Source organism: Vulpes vulpes, chromosome 14 (assembly GCF_048418805.1).
Source record: "Vulpes vulpes isolate BD-2025 chromosome 14, VulVul3, whole genome shotgun sequence".
NCBI lineage: Eukaryota > Metazoa > Chordata > Mammalia > Carnivora > Canidae > Vulpes > Vulpes vulpes.
In genome coordinates, this window is record NC_132793.1 from 65,050,357 (window position 1) to 65,077,566 (window position 27,210).

Genomic DNA, 27,210 nt, shown 5'->3' on the forward strand with positions numbered 1-27,210 from the left:
AACATACAGTAAATTCAAAAACAACTAATATTAGCACAAAATATTCAGAATTTAATTATATAATTGGTATATAAATTATTGTAAATTATGAATTACTGTGATGTCCTGTATACTGAAATGAGACTATTCTCACAGTCATCTATACTGTAAAGTATCTTAGATGCTAAGCCACTGCATTTGCATTTCGGTAACAAAGAACTTCATTTTCTTGAAACATGTTATGGCCTGGCCTCATTAATTCAGAAAAAAGAAAATACAATTAAAGAAAGTCTTCAGAGGTTCTAAAGTCATCTGAATTTTGGAGTGGTTAATGACATGAGTGTTATTAGCTTAAATTAATCCTGTTACTAGGGTAGGTTATATAAAACTATTCATATTTTAATTTAGGAATTTTGCTGTATTTCCATTTGATCTCCATGAGAGAAATGTGGGACCAAATATAGTATTATATATATAAGCTGTATGAAAATGAAATACACAGTTCAGTACTGCACTCTATCTTGGCTAGAAAACTAAAAACATTTACTTTTTTCATGTTTAATTTCTATTCTTTTTTAGTTGAAAACAAAAGAGCTAGTTATTTAAAATGCCTATGTAGCTGTATCTATACTTATAACATTCCTTCCTCATTTTCCTCATATGGAAACTTGCACTTAACTATTGAGCTTAAGTTTCTTTTCATTTCACGTGACATTTACAGATTTCAATTTTGAATTGTGTACATAGGCTGTATGTTTAACGTATACTACCATACAAGTATCTCACTTTAGGAACAATGTCATTTATTATAGGATGACCTTAAACCTGCCATTCTTACTGGATGTTATAATACATTTTGTAATAGTATATGCGATTTGGGGACTTATAAATATAGAGACTTTATCTCCAGAATGCAAAGTATTTCAACTCACAGACAGCTATAGGATGATAGCATATCAACACTTACACATGGACCACAAAGTTTTGTCACTGAGATACTTGAAAGCATTCCTGTAACACACTTTCTAATTGTTTTCTTGAATGAAAAAAGAAGAACAATGCTACTTAACAATAATTTAGTATTAATATGGGTAAGTTAAACATAAAACTTCATTGTCATATTAATGGGTAAAGATTTTTTGAAATATGGTCAATTTATTGATTTCAGCATGTAAAACTGTTCCTGTTACTTAGGCAGCTTTCTTTTGTTACATCAAGAATGGTAATTTTATTGAGAAAGGCACAATAGAAGATGATTGATTGTCTGCTTTTGTCATGGAGATGAATTATTGCAGAATGCATACATGAAAAAATAAAAGCATTGTTCTATAAATTGGCCCTTGATGCTTTGTTCATTTGAGTTCATTGTTCATAGAGTGTAGCATGAGCTAATACCAAATAGTATAGTAAATAAAAGCATTTTTTTGCTGCAGCAAAATTACTTTCTTCACTAATGAAACTCAGCTTTATGAAATAACGGTGTCTGCCAGTGTGCTACATTTAAAATGTATAATTTAATCTATGCCAAAAGCTGAGTAGTAACAGAAAGTTTGCATAGCCATTATCATTTTATTAAATTAGTAATAAGAGTGCATAATGAAAAATGAAAAACTTTTTATTTAAAACTTAATGGGAAAGCAGCTCACAAGCAATGCAAATTAAAAAGTGGTACATTTAATTTTAGACAGTTGAATAAAATCTATTAAGAAAAAAATATAATTGTCAGTAACCGTTGAATGACTTCAATAACTTTTTAATCAAAAAATTAGACTCATGACTATCAAATTTTCCAAGACTTTTAAAAGGATAAAATATTAGAATACAAAAAAAGTTTCATCAACCATTAGGTCTCTAAAACAAGACATAAAATACTACTTTTAAACAGATTAATGTCATCCCAACTTATTATTTGCTGCTAGGAGAAATTCTTTATATTTGGGGCATGGATAATATCTAATGTAATTAGTCTGTTGCTTTATGAAGTTTGCTTTTTAGGTAGATTTCAGTGCCAGTGACAGTTGGATTACTCCAGCTATGTTACTTATAACTTAGCTTATTTTTTTCCAATGCACTGTGATTTGTTGAGAGACAGAACACTTCATTCTAGATACAGCTATCACCTGGTGTTTGCTAAATCACTGTGAAATTCTTGCAACAGCTGTTTGTTCCTGGGGAAACATTCACTTCATATTGCAGCAATAAACTGATCATTGCCAATTAAATGCCCATTAATTGTGTAAGCAAGGATTACTGCCAGATGTTTACATTAGAAAGAAAAATATCCTTTGCTATTTATTTCCCACTTATAGCCATCCCTTTTCATGTAAATTATGTATATGAGTTTTGATTTTTATAATATGCCACAAATTCCAATTCAAAAATTAATAAACAATCTCTCCTTAGGTTTGTTTTAATAGAGGATAAGCCAGGGTATATCATGGATATAATAAAAAGAATAAATTTAGGAAAATCACTTTTTCAGTGCCAAAAAAAAAATGCTGAAGCATTGCACGGTGACTCAAATTTTCTAGTTTGCTATGTTACACGTTTCCTAGAAGTTACCTTTATTTCCCTTTGGAAATAATAATTTTGGAATAATAAGTTTATGAAATCATGTTCTTAAAAGTTAAGGTAAAACAAACTCTCTTACATAGCCTCTAATGGAGAAGAAAACTATAAAACTATAAGAATCTCTATGAATAAAAGCAGGGGGTGTTTTTAGATTTTAAGCTAAATCTCAGCAGTTTTGTATTTACCTGAGGCTTCATTTGGTCTCAAAATATTAAATTCTTATCCAGAATGCAGCAGTGATGAAAATGAAACATGCACTTAATAATATGTTGTCCCAAGTAATTTATTTCTCAACACCAAAACAAAATGGGAAATAAACATTAACCATAATGAATATATTTATTACCTCTTTCAGTGTCGAAATAAATGGCAAAAGTTAGAAGAAAAAAAAGTGCATCCCTGGCAATGCACACCTATAAATCACACCTTTTAGATAGGAGAGCTTTCACAGAATATATCATACACACATTTCCTTGCAGTTGCACCTTGATGTTTTTTCTAAGTAATAGCAAATTCTTATACATGTCCTCTGTGTTAGAGTCACAGATCCCAGCCCCTCACAGCCCAGCCACACAACGTATGCAAACAACAACAACAAAAAGATTAGGTGGTTCTGTTCCTCACCAGATTGAACCACACCTCCTCTTTGGAAGGTGATCACAGGACACATTCAGAGCTGCGGAAGACATGAAACAGTAGCATCTGGCTCCTTAAATATCTCCACAGGCATTTGTAATGGCATCTTTGAAGTTTTCTCTGCATCTGTCACATGTTTAGACTGCACATTGACTGCCCCAGCTGAGCACGATTTTGATTCTTTGAGACTTTGAATAGTGTAATCTGTTTAAGAATAAGGCTCGGGAAAATCCCTCATAATATCCATACACAAGCTCTTTCATGATTAAAAAAAGGGGGTCCTCATTCCCATAACTGTTATTTTTTTATGCTGAAATGATGCCAGCCTTTGAGTTAATAATACAGCCTACAATTACATTCCAGCTTTGCGCATTTTTTGAGAACCTGTACTCAAAAAATCGCATCTTGTCTAGTTTTTTTAAAAAACCAGTATTATAGAAATTACTACTTGAGAAGAAGGCCTCTGTAAATGTGATGTGTGCATAATCGTCTTGGCACCCGATTATAAAAGAAATCTGACCACGGTCAACTCACTTTGAAAATCATTTTTGATTCAACCTATTGAACATCAAGTGCATCAAGTGCAGAATATAAGAATAAAGGGTGATTTGACTTAAATGGTAGTTTGAGTGCTATTGACTTTGCATCTATTAAATTAATATAGTTCTAACAATTAATCCATAAAAACTCTATTTCACCCACCTCCATATGTGTATGGACTATTTCCTACTATTAATGGGTCCCTAGACACATAAATATAAATCCAGACTAGTAAGTATAACTTCATTGTCTCCAATCCCATGATTGCCCTATTTTAAATTTTTGAAGTTGACAAAATTTTTCTTGGTGTCTCTAAACTCACTATTTCTATTTGCATCGAGGAAAATGTCTAATAAGTTCATTGACACTAGGTATCAAAGGCTTAATATTTTACTCTCCCTTGAAGGTTTCTATTTTTAAAAGATCACATGAAGGAAAGTGCTTCTAATGATTAATTTGAGCATATGTGCATGCATGCACGCACACACGTGTGCACACACATGCACACACACATGCACCCCTCAGAATAAACAGAAAACAATAGCTGCTTTAAGACAAAGTTTTTCCAACCACATTAAAGTTTACCATTTCAGCCACCATTTTCTCTGTCTCTAAGATTACCCTGTCTATATGGATTATCTCATATAATTCATAACAAGGTTTGTTTGTTTTTTCAATCAAAAAGAACACCGCATTTAATTTTTAAAATATAAATATAAAACCCACGCCACGAAAAAGATGAAAAAGTATACTCCTACCATGAACACAATCATCAAGAGAAATTAAACAATTTATACAAATGATCTGACCTATAAACTTTAGTAATCAGAACCCTGGGGTGAGGCAGTGTGTGTGACACAAATGAATATGAAACAGCTGGGAGAAGCAGGAGCTGTTTGTGAAGAAGAAATCCAGATCCACACTCTATTCCACAGTAAGAGAATTAAGAGTTTAATTTATTCTTCTGGAATGTTTCCCCACTATCTTCAGAAGCAGACTATTAGAGTGTGGAGCAGCTTCTTTTTCCCCTTTCCGCCAACTTCGATGGTAACTCCCTCCAAAGTCTTTGATTACTAAGGGCATTATGACCATCACAAAGGTCACCGTGTAATGTGGTTTTGTTTGCTTAAGTTTGTGATCTTCATTATACGTCTGTTTGATACGCAAAAGTACAATTTGCATGCATATGTCTCTTCATAGTCACACCTCTATGTCTCAACCCAGATTTGGGACAATGGTTGATGTAAAATATGGGGCTTGAGGTTTCTTCCTGAATCCATGTCACAGTCCTAAACAAAAATGTGAATATGCTTCACGTTTCCAGAAAATATAGTAATGAAAGACCATAATGGGGAAGTGTGGTCCACTGCTATTTTCACAAATTAACAACACAGAGAAATATCTACCATGAATCCATTTGACAATCATGGTACATATGTGACAAAAGCCACTTTTGGCGTTGGTTGGCAGGAAATGATGTGAAGCATAAATGGGAAATCCTTTCCAAGAAATGACTTAAAAGTCTTATCTTTGTTTTTAAAAATCCATGCCACAGAGTTTTTTTTCCCTCATTTTCTTTATGGATAACTGAGGAAATATTCCAGAACAAATTACTGATGTTTACACAATTGTTACAAAAGAAACTTGGATGACAAATTCATTTGCTTTATATCAAAACAATGAAGGCCTAAAAGAAAAGCTATAAAAGACTCTAGGAGAAAGAGTCAATAAATTCTGAAGGAAGATATAAAGAGGAAACTCCAGAGAAACCTTGTAGCTACTGATATTAATTTAACCATTTATTTATTCAAGAAACATTTACTCCGTTACTACTATTGTTCTAAGGACTGTGAGAAAGCACAGAGCTGGGAGAAAAAGATAATTTGCTAAGGATTTTAAGTCTAGTTCTTCCACTGACTGGTTGCTAACCAAGAGTAGTCCACTCTACTTTTATAAGCACTAATTTTCTCATTTGTAAAATAAGAAGAGTGAAATAGATATCCAAATAGAGCAATATCTTCTCGCTCTAAAGCTCATTACTGAAATGTTCATTTTTCAATGAGATTGTGTGCCATATTGTCATGCAGCCCTTGGGTATGCAGAGTGCTGCTCCAGACTCCTCAAACTGAGCAGGTTTCTGACTCTCACAATTCAGCTCCTATCCTGAGATTCCTCTGATATTCACCCTCAAGTACAAAACAGTTGGAAAAGAAGAAATCTAATACTTAGAAAGGGAGCACAATTAAAGAGATACCCCAGAATGCAAGCAAAATGAAATCCTCCTGTCCAGAATGAAAGCATGCTTCCTAATTTATTGCATGAATTTAACAAAATCTTATGGATGTTTCATGAGGCATGAATCCCACAGTATTTTCCAGAAGAAAGGAGCCTGGTGATCAAATGAGTCTAAAACATCCTCTACACTACCGATCTTAGAGGGTCAAGAATGACAGTTCTGAAAAGTCTTACAGCTTAAAAGAAAAATGTTTAATGCTTACCGTTTCCAAAGTTACTAAACTAAGCGCATGACTGTGGAATCCAATTTAGAAAACATTGTAGTAGGAAATTAAACCAAGATTTAGCTTAATGGGTTTCTTAGAAAAAAACAACAACAACCCTAAGACACCAATGAGGATTCTATCGGTAGCCAGTACAAAGGCACATAGCCAAGAAAGTGTTCACTGTTAAACTTACCAACCATCCCACAAACCCCAGAACTTCTGCTATGGGTCAAAGGGGAGTTGGGTGAGGGCCAAGTATCCCTTATTTTTCAGAGGACAGACTGTTTTAATGAGTAGCTTTTAGTGCCACAAAGAACGTAGATTTTTGAAGTTTATATAGTCCAATGAAACCCCTATTAAGCTCCATGGGAAGGCGATTTTAGATATAATTGGATTGCATCTTAAGACTCATCTTCCAGCAAGCAAGCGTTCCTAAACAGCTAAGCATTCCATGTCCCATTTTAGGTCTCAGACAGGGATCTGTATGGGACAAAGTGAGACTCGGGAAAGGCAAGGAGAGCTGCCAGCCTCTTCTTGAGAAGTAAGCAAGTAACAGGTTGATTCCTGCCTCTCCAATACCCTCTCTACCCTGTGTGAGTTGGGTCAGCAAACCACACATCATGTATTATTTTGTCAATCACTCCTACAGAACCATTAACAGCTTCTATCGATGTGTAAACAGGAGCAAACAACACCATGTGGTGCCAAAACATGACCAGGGCATATGTGAACCCCTTAGAAGCACCCGGGGAAGTCTTGGCCAATTAGTAGGTAAATCTGCCCCAACCATGTCACCACTCTTACAAAAACATGATCCTGGATCCATTTTACCAAACTGAATTTTTCGGACCCAAGTCATCGCTTACTAGTAATGTTTTACTATGTATGAACTTGAAATCATGGATTATGAGCTCTGGTGGCCATGACCATGCTGAACAACTTCTCTGGAAGAAAGTTTCTGAGAGAATTGCTTAATAATCACCTTCTGGCCCCGTGAATCATTTGGGGATGTTTCTGCTGCAAATGTGTAGAAAAACTTATAAACTGTATCTTAAATCTGAAGAGCCAATTTTTCTGACATAAGAAAAAAAAAAAACAGCTGTTGACACTAAATACTATTTAACTAGTTTAGTAATCCAGTTCCAGTGTACCTAGTTTTTTGGCTTTTTCTTCATATATTCAAGACTCCACTACAGCTCAGACATCATTTTTACATTCAGAGATGGACAAAGGAGAAGGACAGTATCAGTTACAACTTTCACTTTGACCCTGAGAAGCAACAGGCTTCCTAGTAGACTTCAGCAGATTTCTACTTTAGCCCAAGCTATCACATAGTCACAAGGGAGCCCAGGAATGCTTGTATCAAAAGAAAGAATATCCAGGACAGTCAAAGGGTCCAGAGCAGCCACAAAGACTGTCACATCCTCTCTAAACATAATTTTGCTTTCTATGGTTGTAATTACACAGAGCCTTCAAAAGGAAAAAAAGCTGAAAACTATCTAAACAAAACCCCATGACATTTTTTTCTATCTGACAAAAAGAAGATTTTTAAATTTCAGTTTCAAGCAATAGTGTTGGGTGTTTTCCTATTTAAATGGGTTGTGAATAACAGTGACTACATATAGCAATGTTAATCAAAACAGTGCCAATCTCCCCTGATGAAATCTCTGTAAAGGAACTGGTGATAATTGAATTCAAATCCAAGGTTTCTTTCCTTGACGAAGTGACTATCCTCCCTGATGTTTCTAGAACACTCTCAATTGTTTGTTGTTTCTGTATGATTGCTAACAACACCTCTTTCACTTTCAAAAGTGTCCTGGCTTAGACAATAAATTATATGATCACCTGATTCATTAGTCTTTCTATGCTAATGATTTTTAAATTCATATCATTAGACATAATCATGTACTGAACTATAGTACTCCATTAAGAGAAGCCTACTTGGGGTAACCTGGGTAGCTCAATTGGTTAAGCGTCTGCTTTTGGCTCAGGTCATGATACCAGAGTCCTGGGATCAAGCCCTGTGTTGGGCTCCCTGATAAGGGGAGAGCCTGCTTCTCCCTCTTCTCCTCACTTGTGCTCTCTGTCACTATATCTGTCTTTCCCTCAAATAAAAATAGAATCTTTAAAAGATAGAGAAAGAGCAGCCTACTTGATGTCTCCACTGGAAAGGTCCACCAAAAACTCAGCTATCCCAAAGCAAACCTATGGTACCTATTCGGTGGTTCTTTCCCTATTATGCAAGAGCTTTCAGAAAAAGGACCTTGCGCTTTCCTTTAAGTACATTTTCAAGTTGTCTACATAGCCCTACTTCACACACTTTCGAATTGGGAATGTGGGAAAATCACTGATGAGCTTTTTTTTAAAAGATTTTATTCTTAAGTAATCTCTACATCTAACATGGGGCTCAAACTTAACCACCTTGAGATCAAGAGTTGCACTGCTCTACTTAATGAGCCAGGCAGGTGTCCCTCATTGATGGGCTTTAAACAGACAACATTAATGAATAATTTCTCATTCCTTTTAGAATAAAGATCCAAATTTCTCTATGGTCTATAAGATTCTTCAGTCTATGCTATTCTCTTAATTGTCATTTTAAACCACTTTTCCCACATTCCTAGATCATTTACTATCCTGGACTTTGTTCAGTTTCTTAAAAATATCATTTTCTCTCCCAGCTATGCCCTCTGAATATTCTGTTCAATGTTCTTGGGATAGTCTCCACATCTTCTTTGATACTTAATCCTCTTTCAGACCTTGGCTCAACCATCTTTTCATCAGGGGAATGTCCCTTACACTCCAATATTAACTCTCATACCTTAAATGTAATCTGTACTTCCATACATTTTCCTTCCTAGTATCCAACTTCAAATTTGTAAATTTATACTTGTATGGCTGTTTGACCACAAATTATCTCCTGAACTAAACATGTTTTACAGTATCTTTAGCATAGTGCTTGTTACATAATAGTATGTTCTCAATAACTAGTTACTATGCTCTCAATAACTAATGAATGAATGAATGAATGAATGAATGAATGATAGTATAGTATAGTATAGTACATAGAGCATGATAGTATCAGGTCATATTTAATCTTTATTACCAACAGACACTCCAAGTGAAAGTCATCCTTCCAGAAGATAATCTTAAAGGATGAAATAATTAGATTTCCATAAAAATATTTTTTTTCATTTGATCAAACACTTATCCAAACTGTATTCTTACATTATTTGACCCGGATATACTAAATTAATGACTACCTAATTGTATAGAATAGCACTTTTAGATTTAACTTAAAACTATTTAAATTTTGAGGAGTATCTCCTTATCCTGTGAATTTAGTTTTTTTTTTTTTTTTGAGAACTACTTCCTATGACATTTCATAATTTTAGAAATATTTTTATATCTCTTTCTGATTACCGCAAGCTCTGGGATATTCCACACAGATTCCCTTTACCAGGCAGTTGCATCCATCTATCAGGCACTATAAGTGTTGTCTGCTAACAGCTCACAGCTGACCCTTTCACCAGAGAATTGCCCTTGGCTGATGGGGGCTTCTCTCTTCTAAAAAAGAAGATGAAATAATGAGTGTCTGGCCACAGGTCACCAAATAACTAGGACATTTTGACACATGTAAAAGTACTAATAAAAAACAACATTTCAAAAAAACATTTTTCTTCCAAATAAAATATTTGTCATTGCTATTACAAAACTGCAAGACTTGGTAAATGTCACTTCAAAATTCAGCTATAGGATTGAGATTTACAAAGGTGACTCAGTATACCAGGAGAAATACTGCCTTCCCCCTACCACAGCCCAGTGTGGATTAAGAAATGAAATCATTCTAATTTTATGATGTGTTTAACAAATAAATTTAAGCAATGATTAGGTCATTGGTTCATATAAGAACAAAATCAGCATGGTGGTATACGTGAAAAACTACTCATTGAAAGAACTGGACGGTTTTAACTGTTCAACTCCTATTTTAGAAGCCATGGGGAAAAACAAAGCTAAAGGGCTAAAATACAGTGGACCAATCCTGCATTCTTTATCAACTATACTCAGTCACTTGTAATTCTCTAGAGATCCAATAAGTGTTCATCAATTAAAATAAGAGAAAAAGATAAACAACTCTTGTCAAGATGGCTATTCATTTCAGAGGCATAGCAAGCTACTTACTTGGTCTCAGCTTGATCCCTGGTGAATAAAACTGGTTGGAATATAACTTTACCATAGTTCACATAATGTGGCAGTTTCCAATCTCAAAAGTCCAAGATAAAGGCTGCAGAGGGTTCTAGTGTCAGAGATTGCAGCCAGCCAAGGGTTTTTTGGAGGGCAGTACTGTGAGGTCAACTTCAATTGTCAAACTGAAAGAAGTCATGATGACAGATACATATGAAGTATACTTATTTAACGTAAGAGGATTTAAGGCCATTACCTAGACATTAATGTTGTGGTAAAAAGTCAACAAATAAATTAAATTAAAAATGTCTCAAATTATATTTCCTATATTAGGAGCCTATTTAGGAACCTTCAATTTTAGGGGCACCTGGGTGGCTCAGTGGTTGAGTGTCTGCCATCAGCTCAGGTTGTGATCCTGGGGTCCTGGGATCGAGTCCTGCCTCAGGCTCCCCGCAGGGAGCCTGCTTCTCCCTCTGCCCTTGTCTCTACCTCTGTGTGTGTGTGCCTCTCATAAATAAATAAATAAATAAATAAATAAATAAATAAATAAATAAAGTCTTTATTAAAAAAGCCCTGCAATTTTAGATTACTAAAAATTTTAGACAATAAAAGAACAATTCAACTTTTGAATATGCTATTAGTAGCCATGGAAATGCTTTATTAGATTCCATTTTATTTTTACATTATTTTAAGTATACAAAGAAGAAAATTTATGCTAGTTCATCATTGAATGAACTTATACAATCTTCTTCATAATTTGGTTTACCATTCATACTTTATTTGATATTAACATATATAGCTATATAGATGCCACCCCTTTCTCTTTTGAGCACTGTTTATATTTAGAAGATCAGAATTTAAAGTTAAGGGAACTAGAAAAAAATAAATTAGTAATTTTTATACCAAAAAATAGAAAAAAATCTTTACCTAAATTAAGTGAAAATAGGGCAGCCCGGGTGGCTCAGAGGTTTAGCATCGCCTTTAGCCCAGGGCGTGATCCTGGAGATCCAGGATAGAGTCCCACGTCGGGCTCCCTGCATGGAGCCTGCTTCTTCCTCTGCCTGTGTCTCTGCCTCTCACTCTCTCTGTGTCTGTCATGAATAAATAAATAAAATCTTTAAAAATAAAAAAGAAGTAAGAATAAAACCAATTCTTTCCAGATGCTGATATAAAGGATGAAATTTCCTAAATTGAAAATCATTCTCTTCATGTTTTTGCATAAGTTTGTAGTAAAATAAAATTAACCTCATGATTATCCATTGATTAGTTTTGTTTAGGTTATAAGACTAGGTTCAATTCAGGGGTCATTTAACTTTGACCTTAATTAATAATTATCACAAACATACTGCTAATTTAAAAATCTTCCAGGAAGAACATATCAGCCAATGATAATATTATCAGTATGTATGAAGTATTATAAGCATTCTTCAATATTTAAAATAATAGTACTTATTACAAGTAATATAAAATTATTATGTGGGTGTTTCTCATTAACAACATATGCCACTAAGTTTTACAACTTAATATTAGAAAGAATATTAACCAAAGAAGTATCAGTTGGGGAAGAACAGTGACTCAGGTTAAATGTCTCCTTCAGGGATCCCTGGGTGGCGCAGCGGTTTGGCGCCTGCCTTTGGCCCATGGCGCGATCCTGGAGACCCGGAATCAAATCCCACGTCGGGCTCCCGGTGCATGGAGCCTGCTTCTCCCTCTGCCTGTGTCTCTGCCTCTCTCTCTCTCTCTCTCTCTCTCTCTGTGACTATCATAAATAAATAAAAATTGAAAAAAAATAAATGTCTCCTTCAGCTCAGGTCATGACCTCAGGGTCCTGGGACTGACCCCTGAGTTAGGTTCCCTGTTCAGCAGTGCTTCTTCCACTGCCCCTGGCTGCCCCTCCTCCTCCTGAACCCAGCTCATGGAAGCTCTCTCTCTCAAATAAATAAATAAAATCTTAAAATATATATATATATATCTGTTGAATAGTGAAAACTCATTAAACTCCATATAGGAGGACATCTGCTCTGCAGGGAAATGTCTCAAAATCAAAAAGCCAAGGACTCATCAGCTACTTGAATATTAAGAACTACCAGCACTTTAAACCTCATTTCCCAGTGAAAATCCTGGAAACTTGAGAAAATGCAAAAGAATATGTGGGTGGAAAATAGAAAAAGAAACAGCAAGAGAAAAAAATTTAAAAAGGCAAATGTAACTTGTAAGTAATGAGTTTTAACTGTCAATGAAAATTCCATGTGTGATATCTTGGAATTACCTTTAGCCAGAAGAGTGCCAAATGTATCAAGAAAGAGTTTGTAGTTAATAAACCAAGAAGTGATTCTACTGCCTTCATCACTGTAACTCACCTTAAAGGAAATCCTTCCCAGTCATTGTGGAAATGAGACGTTTCCCAACAGTCAATAGAAAGATAATTATCTAACAGAAATTTTCAAAGTTATAAAGGCACATCATAGTTTAGAGTAATCTTATTAAAAATCAAATTCACAACATCAACAGATCCTTCCTGTGCCATGTAATTACATTACAGACACTTAATTGAAATAAACTGGAAACAAAACCTGGCCTAGCACAGACATGTACTGATGGTTAAGACTCAGCAGGGTGGTACTAGTTCATTAAACTCAGTCTTCACATATGTCTACCCATTACGTTCTAAGAAAATATTAAAAATAAGGACATTAACTCAATTAAACACATTCAGATATTAGCATTCATATAAAATTTCCCCTTTGTGTGTATAAAACCTACTTGAAAACAGTGATGTAGGTAAAGGCAGTTTATGATTTTGTGTGGTTACATGGAGAGAAAAAAAATTACATGCAGAAGAATTAAACATTTTCAAAGATAACTTATAAATGTATATAAAATAATTAATAAAAAGTTTATACCACAAAAATTTCTAAGCCTTATTATGATTTGGATTCTCAAAGTATTGGCCCAATTGCACAAATTATTCCCATTGGCATCTGAAGGACATTAGCAGTTCACTGAAAGGTCTGCGCTGGAAGGTCAGAGACTATATTGTTGCTAACCCAAGTACCACCTACTCCAGATTCAAAAGCTCCATAGGAAAGTTAGTCAACCAGAATTTTCTTATATTTTTCAACCAGGAATGTGAATTTATTCAGAAAGTATACATTTTATAGGTTACTTCTTGAGTTCAGATAAACTAACCAGAAAGATGAGTTTCTTTCTGTTTCCTCTGGGGCATTGCACAACCCAGACAGAAATCCCTGCAGAGGAGCTAAGGGCCCTTGGCCACCGGGTTTAAACATGCAAAGCAAGTTTGGTCCTCTGAAAGCAGGTGGATGGAAACAGGGGCAGCTGAGTGCTGTTGTGAAGGAGAGCCCAGGCCACAGGCCTCCAATGACAATGCAGGTCATAGAAGAGGTACTTTACCTCCTGTAAGTTATCTCAGAATGAACTACTAAGGATTTTATAGTATGAAGGGCTGAATTTCAATTATACTGTTTTCATATTTGTGTGAGTCAATTTTAAATTAAAGATTTAGTGTGTACTGTATTCCAATCACATTCCTGTACCTACAAACTTCGAAGAAGGAAACTTAATTTTTGGTCGTATATAAAACCAATGTGTTTAGGCTGCAGATTTATCTAGTTAATGAAAATCTTATAAATACACCAGCCCAAAATCTCTCTTTGAAAAACTTAAAGGAAAGGCTTTGCAGAAAAAGCAAGGAAGCAAGCAAGCAAGCAATAGCTTGGTTTTGGGGATGCCTGAGTGGCTCAGTGGCTGAGTGTCTGCCTTTGGCTCAGGGTGTGATCCCGGAGTCTTGGGATCGAGTCCCACATTGGGCCCCCTGCATGGGGCCTGCTTCTCCCTCTGCCTCTGTCTCTGCCTCTCTCTCTGTGTCTCTCATGAATAAATAAATAAAATCTTAAAAAAAAAAAGAAAGCTTGTCTTTGTTATAGATTATTTAACCTGCTCTAAAGAAGATAAAATAATTTATCGCCAAATATTTAAATTATTTTACAATAATTTCTAAAAATTTCTTTTTAAGAAAGGATGGGTTTTAAAACAATCTTTATGGGATGCCTAGGTGGCTCAGTGGTTGAGCATCTGCCTTCGGCTCGGGGCGTGATCCTGGAGTCCTGGGATCGAGTCCCACATCGGGCTCCCTGCATGGAGCCTGCTTCTCCCTCTGCCTATGTCTCTGCCTCTCTCTCTCTCTGTCTCTCATGAATAAATAAATAAAATCTTTAAAAAAATAAATAAATAAAACAATCTTTACAATAGATTTGCTAGAGCATTTGTCCTTCCTAAGTACAAATTTATTTCTCCTTTAATCCACATAGTTTTTAAGAACCATAACAATAACAAATCAAAATCCTGCAATATTAAGTAGGCCTAATAATTAAGAGAAACCCTAAAACAAACTAATATCCAACATAAAAGGGCCTGAATTGGCTCATCTTACTAGTGGCCCTCACAGCTGGTTTGATTCAGCGCCTCACCAATGTCAATACAGAATCTGATTTTTTTTTTTTTTTTTTTTTTTTTTTTTTGCTCTTTCCTTGGCATTCTGTAGAGTCACATTCATCCTAAGTTTGGTTTCCTTATTGAGACAAAATGGTTAAAGAAGTCCTCTAAATGAGGCACTTTCCAGGAAAGAAGGTTCTGTACTCTGGAAGAACTAACAAAAGCTGTCAGCTTAGTTTTGATCACACCAGCCTTGAAAGCATTCCTGTGGCCAGAGAAATGCCATGTGCCAATTGGCTTAAGCCTAGGTTATAGAACTAATCACCATGGAAACATGTGAAAGGGCCATTGGCTTCCACAAATCAAGAGCCACTGGGGTAAAGTCAATTCCATCCAAATTTTAGTGCCTGCCTTACAATGAAGGGCATGAAGCAACAGACATCATTTCTTGTCGAAACCAAAGATATTTCCTGCCTTCTGAGCTTCTAATCAAACTTCAGTGTTAGCTGGAGAGTGAACAGAGATTCCTTGATTTCAGACATGAAATTATGACCTAGATATGGCCACTGAAATTTAAGAGCCTGTAGGGAAGCTACTGCCTATTTTCTATCTATGAACACAATCACGTGACGATGAGGCTTACAGTAACATTAGCTATCTTGAGAATATTAAAAAGAAAGCCCAGGAAAATCATAGGTACTATCCCCTATACTCTGAAATTGTCCTGCCACTAAAAATATGAAGAACTGAAATGCTACTTCACTGCAATTTTTTTAACCTTTTTATCAATTGAAGTTACAGTGGCCTGGAAAAACACAGACTGTAATAAGTTAACATAGTACAAAAATAAAATGAAGATAGATGTATGGTGATAAACTGCAAGTGCTCATGAAAAAACAAGCATCAACCAAGAGTTTTCTTGAAAATTCTGGAATACATATACTTAGGGACTATATAACTTTTGGTGGAAAAGCAGACACATGAAGGCCAGAGGAAATATGGAGGATAGTGCAATACTAATAGAAAAAACAGTATTGAAACATCTTTAATGTCCTTCCTTTCCCTGTACCTTCAGAAAGAACTTACTCTGTCTACTGCTCAGAAGAGGATAGTCCCAGATATCCAATGACAATTTCAGTTTTTAGACTTCAGTTGATTGGACCAGAAAGGGCAGTTGATCTAGAATGAGCTAGTCCATTGGCTGACTCAATTGAATAGCCAATTATTTTTCTCAACTCATGAATTTGAATAATGAATTTGAGATTCTGAAAAAGTTAAACTACTTTAAGGACAGAGTGGACACCCCAGTGAAGGCCCAGGAGCTCTTACTGCTCAGATAGATCAATCCTGGTTCTTCCCGTATGCGAGCTTTCTTTTAAAACCATATATCTAATAATATTCCAGGATATTCTTAACTTCAACTGAGTACAGAAATAGTTAAAATTATTTTCTTTTATTACTGATGGCTCTTTTTAAAGATCTCTCTACAAAGATTTTGAGTACTACAATTCCATCATTCTGAAAAATAGGCATCTCTTTTATTAATATTTTACCTTGTTATTATGAAAATGTTAAAATAATAAATATAGAAATAGAGAAAATAAGTAAATGAACTTTGTGTACTCATCATTCTGCTTCCATAATTGTCAATATTTTAGGTAATAATCTTTTTAATTTTTAAAAATTATATTACTTTGTGTCATTCTGAAATATTTATTCTTTACAAACTTGAAATGTTTGGGGGATTCATTTATTATCAATCAGAAGACTAGTCTAAAAAAATCTGAATATTTATGAATTTCTGAAGTCTAAAAAAATCTGAATATTTATGAATTTCTGAATCGTGTTTTGCTAACATGCCAGTGTTACAGTTATACACATTTAAAAGCAAACAAACAAATAAACAAAAACATGATTCAGCATTTTAAGTAGGTTGCTATTTGTAGGTAAAATATGATGTTTCTGGTAATGTAAGCTTATTTCCCTACTTTATATTAACTAATAGTTACAACATACTACTCTATACTTAAAGGCTATTTTTCTTAAAGATTTTATTTATTTATTTGAGGAAAAGAGAGAGAGTGAGCACACAAGCAGGGTGAGTAGCAGAGGGAGAGGGAAAAACAGATTCCTCACTGGGCAGGGAGCCCAATGGGGGGCTCAAGCCCAGGACTCCAGGATTATGACCTGAGCCAAAGGCACCACCCAATGGACTGAGCCACCTAGGTGCCCCTACTTATAAGCTATTTATGCTTTATTAAATACCGAGATCCTCACCTTCCATATTTTTTTCAGAAGGACATTATTTGCATTTTTTTCTGTTTTTAAACATTTTATAGCAATTTTATGAAAATTTTATTTATTTATTTTTATTTTTTATTTTTATTTCTTAGGGCCTCTGTTTGAGCCCCTAAGCACTTCTGCAGGATTGGAGAGGATAAAAGTATCTTATTGGTAAGATTTAGGGCTGCTTTTTAGTATGCAAGAACCAGAAGTATCTTTTGTTTTATGTACTTGCCCAGTGGCCTTTTGGAATCAAGTTTATCATAACTTTGCAATCTTATATTTATAGACATGCAATTTCATAAATTTTGGGAGAAGTTTGAAGTAGGAAATCAAAAAAAAGAAACATGGATTCCAGTCCAAGATCTGCTACAAAATCGCTGATGATCTTGAAAAGTCACTTTGCCTCTCTGGGGATCCTTTGCTTACTTATAAAATGTGCAATGTAGACTACATGACCTTTAATTTTCTCTCAGCTCTAAAACTTGATGTCTAGCTACGGTTTTTTTCCACAATGAACAAATAGATTTCTTTCTTTGTTAAGCATCAATTCTAAGTTAAAGGAATTTTCTCCTCCAATGATTTTTACTCAGAAAACTTGAGCTTTAGAAAGATAATTTATAGTGTATGTACTTAAGAAACTGATGAAAGAAAGAAGAAAGAAAGAGAGAAAAAGAAAGAAAGAAAGAAAGAAAGAAAGAAAGAAAGAAAGAAAAGAAAGAAAGAAAGAAAGAAAGAAAGAAAGAAAGAAAGAAAGAAAGAAAGAAAGATGGGATCCCTGGGTGGCGCAACGGTTTGGCGCCTGCCTTTGGCCCAGGGCGCGATCCTGGAGACCCAGGATCGAATCCCACGTCGGGCTCCCGGTGCATGGAGCCTGCTTCTCCCTCTGCCTGTGTCTCTGCCTCTTTCTCTCTCTCTCTCTCTCTCTCTGTGTGTGTGACTATCATAAATAAATAAAAAAAATAAAAAAGAAAGAAAGAAAGAAACTGATGCTCTAGTGTATCTAAGTTCTTGGGTTTGTAGAAGATATTCTCTGTGCTCTTGAGATGCTTTAACCTACAATGTTATAGGATCTCAGCAAAAATAAAAAGCTATTACACAGTTACTACCTCTTGCTTTAGAATTTTTACTTATAAGAAGAGGTTGAGTATCTCAGATTGCCTAAAAAGCAAGATTTCTAGAATTATAATTGTTGTTTGCAGGCAATTGGTATCTGTAGAGAGGAGCTGAGGTTAAAAAAAAAATAAAAGCTAGGCAAAACTATCTATTTTAACATATCATTAAACTTCATAAATTTAACAGGAAAATCACTTTCAGCCTGTAAAATTATTTTTTGTTATTATTAACTAAGAAGTCTTCAAAATTTCAAGTTTGCTCCCAGTGAGATTTAGGCCTACCTTTAGATATGCACTGTACAATATGGTACCACTTGCCACCTATGATTACTGAACAGTTGAAATGTGGCCTGTACCACTAAGGGACTCAGGTTTTAAGTTAAATTAAATTTAAATTTAATTAAACTTAAATTCAAAATTAATTAAGAACTTTTTAAATATGTACAGAACAATTTTTAGATATGAATCTACTTTTCCAGTTATAAATTTTATGAATAAAAGTGCATATTAAGTGTTTCTGAAAAAAAGCTAGTGCCTCAGCAAGACAAAAAATCAGCAAAGAGAGAAAACAACCTACAGAATGGGGAAAAATATTTGCAAACTGTATATCCAATAAAGGGTTAATATCCAAAATATATAAATAACTCATACAACTCAATAGCAATAAAACAAATAATTCAGTTAACAAAAGGACAAAGGACCTGAATAGGCATATCTTCAAAGTATACACAAAGCCAAAAGGTACAGGAAAAGATACTCAACCGCACTACTCATTAGAGAAATACAAATTAAAACCACAATGGAATACTGCTTCATTCCTGTTAGACTGGCCATCATCAAAAACAAAGGGATAATAAATGGTAATATGGATGTGGAGAAAAGGGAACTTTTGTGTCATGTTGGGAGGACTATAAATTGGTACACCCACTATGGAAAACAATATGAGGGTTCCTCAAACAATTAAAAATAGAATCAGCATATAATCCAGTGATTCTGCTTTGGGAATATATCCAAAAGAAATAAGAACACTATCTTAAGCAGACACCTGAACCCACATGTTCACAGAAGCCTTATTTACAACAGCCAAGGCATGGAAACAACCTAATTGTCCATCAATGAATGCATGGCTAAAGAAGTTATGGTATATATAGAATGGAACATTATTCAGCCATTAAAAATGAGGAGATCCTATCATTTGCAGCAATGTGGATGGACCTTAAAGGCATTATGCTAGGTGAAATAAGTCAGAAAGACAAATACTGTATGAGATCAGACTTGTGAGTATGAGGCAGGGAGGGGGTACTGGAGGAAGATGGCACAAAAGTTAAACTTGAAAAAAAAAAAGTTAAACTTCCAGGTATAAAATGAATAAGTACTAGGGATGCAATGCACAACATGATGACTATAGATGAAATTGCTTTTATTATACATGGAAAACTCGCTAAGAGTTCCCATCCAAGGGAGAATTTGTTTTTTTTTTATTATGTCTATAAAATGACTAAACCCATTGTAGTAATCATTTCACAATATATATAAATCAAACCATTATGCTGTGTGCCTTACACATACACAGTGATGTAACATCAATTATTTCTTAATAAAACGGGAAAAAATTTAGTGCCTCGCTGACATTTTTTGAAAGTGGAAAATACACATGAAAAATGTAAAATATACCATTAATAAATCTTAAAATATTAACTATATACTGTAAGGATAATATGTTTGATATACTGGCTTAAAATATTGCTAAAGTTAATTTTATCTCCCCCCTTTTTGTTTTTAAACATGAGTATTAGAAAATTTCAAGTTATTTAAAATAAAGTTATGTGGCCCAATCTCTGTTTCCAGTGGACAACACTGGTCTGGAGAACTGGGTCATTTTAAGAGAATAATTTCTAAGCAGAATTAGCCTTTGCTGTTTCCTTCTGAAACATTCAATTCCAGTAGTGATTGGAATAAAAAATAAAGAACACCTGAGGTCTGACAAAATTATTTTTGTTAAGCAGACAAACTAATTAGAGGTAACTGAGGTCTGTTTCAATTTCTAGATAATAAATTTAGAATCACTGGCTGAATTTTTAAAAATATATCCAGAATTTTAGAATCAGAAAATATCTTACTTCATCAAAATTAATTCTACGCAGAAGAAAGCATACTTCACGCAATATTCTCAAATTCATTTAGAAAGGTTGTGGTCCCATCACAACAAGACATTCCAATTTTCAACCTCTTCTGCCTAAGGGTGATTACATATAAAGGAAAGAATTTAAATAATAATTCCAAGAAAAACTATCCAGCAAATGTCATCAAAAATGGTTTGTCTTAGGATCCTTCAAAAGTTCTTTCTGCACAGTAAAGGTCACATAAAAAGTTGATTTTAAAAAGAAACATTTATTTTCCAAAGAAGGTTTACTTATTTTGCAATTTAATCAGTTGTTCTTTCCCACTTTCCTACAGTCTTTTTGAAAGATATATCCCCTATCAGAAGAGCTGTATACTTACTATGGCCATCCATTGGAATAAAAGTGGCCTAGAAAGGGTTAAGATTGGGAGCAAACTTAAGGCCAAACTAAAATCAAAAAGTTGCTGATGTGAAGTACCAGGTCTCCTGGGGAAACAACATACAGGCTGCACCATTGACTTGCCAATTAATCCAAGGAGCCACATGGCCATTAGTTCGGGAAAGAGATGCTTGCTTGACTGTTTGCCTAGAGGTAAGAGCTAGGTTTGCAGCTGCCAAGCAGCAGGATGACAGAAATAAATGGTGGGAGAAATTAGGACTAAGAATATAAGTACTTCATTATCTTGGCTTGGCTTCAAAGGAATATCTGAATGTCAAACGAACTACGGCATCTTGCATAATATACAGATTAATCTGTCACAAAAAGCCTTGAAAATAATAAATAATTTTCTAAGTATCTTTACAATAGCTTTATACTAGGTACATTCTACTAATTCCTACAAAATTCTAAACCAAGTCTTCACATTTAATAATTGAAAACCTGAAGGTGAGCCCATATCACTTTCCAGGGCTATAAATAAGTTTCATATAGTAAATTCAATGAAGGAGTTATTAAAACTCTGCATGTTAATTATTACCTGTATATTAATTACTATCTTGCTCATTTTTGTCATAACTTGCCTATTTTCTTGTTTGGGGCTCAGGATGCTTTTAATGGCTACATGATTAACTTTTCTATGGATTTCCATGTATGAAATGGTTCAGTGAAAGTAACTGTATTTGATTCTGACACCGAGAAATTGCTAACAGCTCATACCTACTCTGAAGTTAATTAAGAACATCCTGGATATGCTCTTTGGGGAGGTATTTCAAGGTAATTCATAGAACAAAAATTCAACTGAAAGCATCCAACTAAACAGCTGAAATCTCAACTGTGTTCTTTAAATGTATTTCAGCAAAACACAAGGATACTGGGGCATGAAATGTAACTAAATAAAGTCACTGAAATTATACTTAGAAAAATATTTGTAGCTTTCTCTCACCTGCAGTCATAAAAATACTGCTGTACAATTAACATATTATATTTAATACCCTAAAATGTTTTCTGTCAGAGATACATTGCCTTATTCTACATTATTTCCTGTCTTAATCATGGCCTGGTTAATGATACAATATCTGGGATGAACTCCCAGCCTTATTGAATCTAGTTGGGTACCACTTTGTACTGTGCCACCCTTTTCGCACTGAATCAGAACGAAAAGAGTCTCGGGCAGTCGACAGCTTCATCACTGCTTCCAAGTTCAGGTTGGCTGGGCTCCCAAATCTCTTGGGGTATGTTGGCTGCCAAAGCAAATTAGTCTCACTTTATCTTTGGGGCAGTGACTTTGCTAACTTTATTGGCTGTGTGGGGCCTAGCTAGGCCTTCCAACATAAGCAGGTGACACATTGAAAAAAAAAGAAAGTATAGTTAAGATATTGATCTCCTTCCCACTCAAAAATGACATTTCCGAAAGAATAATCAGAAAATCTACAAGGGAAGAAGAATCCAGTCAGAACACGTGAAAGAAGTCAGGGCTTAAATTATAGTTCAAAGTGGACAAAAGAGCAGTGTGGAATCACTACAAGACTGACATTAGTAGTAAATTTACAATCTGAAAAATATTAATGTCATTGATGAAGCAGAGGAAACAACAGATCATATCCGGCATATATAATAAAATATATATATTTTTAAATATATATAAAAGATGGTAGAGGGAAAAGAATAGAATGAAAGAAGCAATCAAATTTGGAAATCACGGTGAAGTTGGACAGGCTTGAATAAATCAGTCAAAGAGTTACGTAGTATTCACAGAAACGTGCCCAAATAGAAATGTTTAAGTTTGCCATCTGTATCTTCAGCCTCCCGAGTTGGTGGGAAAATTGGATGTGTGTGTATGTGTGTGTGTGTGTGTGTGTGTGTGTGTGTACTTATAAATACATAAAAAGAACTCTTTATTTCAAATATGCAGTTTGGTTAATTTGTACATTTGTAAAAGTTGTCTCAAGTTGTACTGAGCCTAGAAGTGGTTAACTGTGGACAGCTTCTCTTTGTCAGCAATGTTCCCTAGACATCAAGGACAAAACCTCAGAAGGCCTGATCACCAGATATTCTTACGTGATGGGTCTGAGAAGGACCCAGGATAATTTCTTTTCTAATGTCTAAGAGCAAGAGAAGAGACTTTCTTAGGTACCAGTGCAGTCCCCGAACATTAAACAGCATTTGGCACATGATAAATACCTTATAAATAACGCATGAATGAATAAAGGAAAAATTACTAACAATTAAATAAGTGAATAAAGCACACATGATTCTGATGCAAAACTGTCTGTGGACCAAGCAAGCTTCAGGAAACAGTGATCTGGAATCTTTACTCCTCTTCTTTAATTTCAAAGAATGATGAAAATTAATATTCATTACCACTGCAGACCACTTAGGATGTGTGGCTTGCGCTATGCGGCGTCTAGTTGATTGAGGTAACTCTGGTTTACTAATTCAGGTTTCAAAAGTAATTGGATGCTATATCAATTATTTCCAGAAAGACTTCCTTCCTCAGTGATGAAACAATTTTTCTTTCAGTTTTGAGTGCACACAAAAGTGCTAAAGTTAATTGGATAGCGTGTAAGCTTGCTTCACTTCATAGTAATCCTTTACTGCCAATCTTGTCATCTCCAGGGTTAAAATCATGGCTTCTCTGAACTCCCTGCCCATGTGGATAGCAACATCACCAACGACAAATGAATTTAGTGAGAGCAACTAAGTACTGACTGAGGACAAGTTGACAGCACACCTACTCATCAGCACACCTACTCACCTACTCAACTAGGTACTACTCAGTCAGTACTTAGTTGCTCTCACTAAATTCATTTGTCGTTGGTGATGTTGCTATCTGCTCATGGTCACTGATCTCAAGTGCATTTGTTCCCTTCTCAGTCAAAGGCTAGGAAATGAAGAGTTAAGCCTTAGCAGGCTTCCAGAGAGGGCTCCAGAAGTTTGGAATTTGGAGACTTAATACTGTGCCCCGTCCCCTTTATGATCTAAAGTACAGAGAACATCAAAGGTTAAGGTTCACTTCGACCTCCTAATTAAAGCTGCTTTTCAGTTGTGACAAATTTCAATACAACGCTACCCCAAAATGGACTCCTCTTACAAACAGTCTTGTTCTACAAAGTATTTTAACTGCAAAAGCAATGATAAGGAGAAAAGCTGATTTTGTGTCTGTTGTAAATTTTTGACAGAGAACTAGAAGTTAACAGTCACATTTATATTTAAAATATATTACCCAATAAAAGGTTGAAATCTAAAGGAAAAAGCTATAAGGATTTGGAAGAGGCAGAGTTCAAATTTTATTTGAGGGATCAAGGAATTCTTAGAAGAGGAAGTATTTCAGTGACTTCCATGTAGCAGGTACTAAGCAAATATTTGTTGTCAGAATATTATAGACACTCTGTAATAAGCATGAAGTATGAGAACCTTTTACTATTAAGCAAATTTTTAAAATTACCTTTAAGATATAAGCCTGAATTTTACACTAGCTGACAGGGTTCTTCGTGGCCTGACTTCTCCTACCCACCACCTTTATTTTGAATTACATTCTTCTGAATCGGCCACAACACTTATTAATTTCCCAAAGCATAATATTGTGTCCACACATTGTGTAACGTTTTCTTATTATTTGATATGGCATCGTCATGTTAGATTTTCTCTGTATGTGTCTGGAGGCAATTTTGCCACTGTCCCTTAGAGCCCCTGGTGACCAGGTGAGAGAAGAGGCAATTCTAGCTGGTATCCAGTACCTACACCTTTTCAAGTCTCCACATTACACAGGGCACAGAGGCATCTGGCTTTATCGTGGTATTATGAATTTTAAAAATGGCAAAGGACAAGACACATATCAGCTATCTTCTGCTTCTTCTTTTTCTTTGCAAATTCTCAGGATCTTGGCATTGGGAGAAGACTGGAGATAATAATGAGAATTACGTTATTGTTTACCTTCCCTCCCTGATTCTAACTTACATTTTGACAATACTTGGTTGCCATGTTGACCTTTTCCACATTTTGGTCTTAATGATTCTCTTACTGAAAAATAGTCTAAGTCCCTGCTACTCTGAACCCTCAGAGGACCACAGCTTAGGAGAGAAAGGATGAGTTAAGAATTCAGCTACTCAAGATGGGAAAGGACAGCATTCTAAACATGGAACCAGAGGACAGTTGGAGGTGGGGGGGAGCCTGAGCAAATCTCTAGATAAAGCAGAGGCTTTTTTTTTGAGATGACTTTGAAATTAAGGTCTGATACATGCAAGGAAAAACAAAATAATGTTGAGAGGCTAAGACAAAGCTATGAGAATAAGGATTCTGTGTGTTGATGAAATGTCCACAGAAGCAATCCCAAGTGCTGAGTCAGTTTACGTCCCTTCCCTCTTCTCATTCTTCCCCTTCCCTGCTTTGAAAAACATTCACAGGAATTGAATGGCTTGACTCATAACTGCAAAACCAACTAGCACATGTCATCCTATTGAAGATGAAATATATCACTGACAAGGTACAATATGGAACCAAGTGACAGTTTTTATAAGGGTGTTGCATTTTTCTTGAAAGTTTATTTCCCAACAGTAACCCCTCTAAATCAACTACAACTTCATTTGCTATATGAATAATGATTTCATTTGTCTTAGTATTCTATTGTCTCAGTGGTCTCCAACAAATACTATTTGTTTTTCAAATTTACGTTCAAATTCTAGTTAGGTAACATGCAGTGCACTATTAGTTTCAGGAGTAGAATTCAGTGGTTCATCACTTACATACAATACCCAGTGCTCATCACAAGTGCCCTCCTGAATGCCCATCATCCATCTAGCCCCTCCCCTACTCACCTCCCTCCATCAACCCTCAGTTTGTTCTCTATCATTAAGAGTCTCTTATGGTTTGATTCTCTCTCTTTTTCCCTCTACCACATGTTCATTTCTTTTCTTTCTTAAATTCCACATATGAGTGAAATCATATGGTATTTGTCTTTCTCTGACTTATTTCTCATAGCATAATACACTCTAGCCCCATCCACATCATTGCAAATGACAAGATTTCATTCTTTTTGATGATTGATAATATCCCATTGTGTGTGTGCGTGTGTGTGTCTGTTTGTGTGGATGGATGGATAGATAGATGATAGATAGATAGATAGATAGATAGATAGATAGATAGATGATATAGATAGATAGATGATAGATAGATATCAGCTCTTTATCCACTCATCAGTCAATGGGCATTTGGGTTCTTTCCATAATTTGGCTATTGTTGATAATGCTACTATAGACACCAGGGTACATGTACCCCTTCAAAACTAGATTTTTATATCTTTTGGGTAAGTACCTAGCAGTGCAATTGCTGAATTGTAGGGTATTTCTATTTTTAACTTTTTGAGGAAATTCCATACTGTTTTCCAGACTGGCTGCACCAGTTTGCACTCAGTGCAAACAAATAATATTTTAGAAGTACTCTTGTCAAATTATTTTCTATTCTTTAGAGCATACATATATAAATCTAACTACAATAGAAGAAAAGAACAAGACAATAGCTTCAGAGTGATTCAGAAATATGTTGGGTTTTAAGAAAATGGATAATCTCTACTAGTAAAAATTGGGTAACTCTCAGAAAGTCTTTGGCTTTTACTTTTCTTCTTTCTATTAAACCATGCTCATTCTTCACTACGCATATATTTACTCACCTGAGAGATCAGTGAAATGTACTGTTCATACTTGGAATAACAAAACAGAAGGACTCTCAGCAGAAGAGTAACATGTAATAAACCAGTTTTCCAGTCAGAGCATAGTAGTGAAACTAGAAGCATTCTCACTAACTTAAAATTGAATAATAGTTTCAGTGAAAATAGTGACAGTTGGTTGGTATAGGATGGTAGAGGCACTAAAATTGTTCAATTCAAAACAATTATGAAATTCTAAGTGAAAAATACCAATGTATTTTTTTACCCCTCAAGGACTTACACCTTCATGATACTGTACTCATATTCTGTGTTTTTAGGTTCATGCTTAAACGATCAACACAATAATGGGTTGAGTTGTTTTCTGACACTTGTGAATCTTACCCCTTTACTCTTTTATTCTTAGGATATTGTTTCTAGGGTAGTATGTAATTAAATTATTCCCCTTAAGTTTCGCCTGCTCATTTCTACTATATGGAAAGTGAAATTTCATTTATCATAAATGCTTGCATTTGTTTAAAGATCTATTTGACCCTCTAGGCTCTATGTTCAAGAAAATTACCTTAGTCATTTCATGAAAACAAGATTATAGTGACTTTCATTTTGTAGGAAATATGAAGTCACTACACTTTTAAAGCCTGATGCTATAGACATAGAAGGACATTCTAGAAGCAACATAGACTAAAAACTGACTGGAATTTTTAAAAATAATATTTTTAAAGTACTGA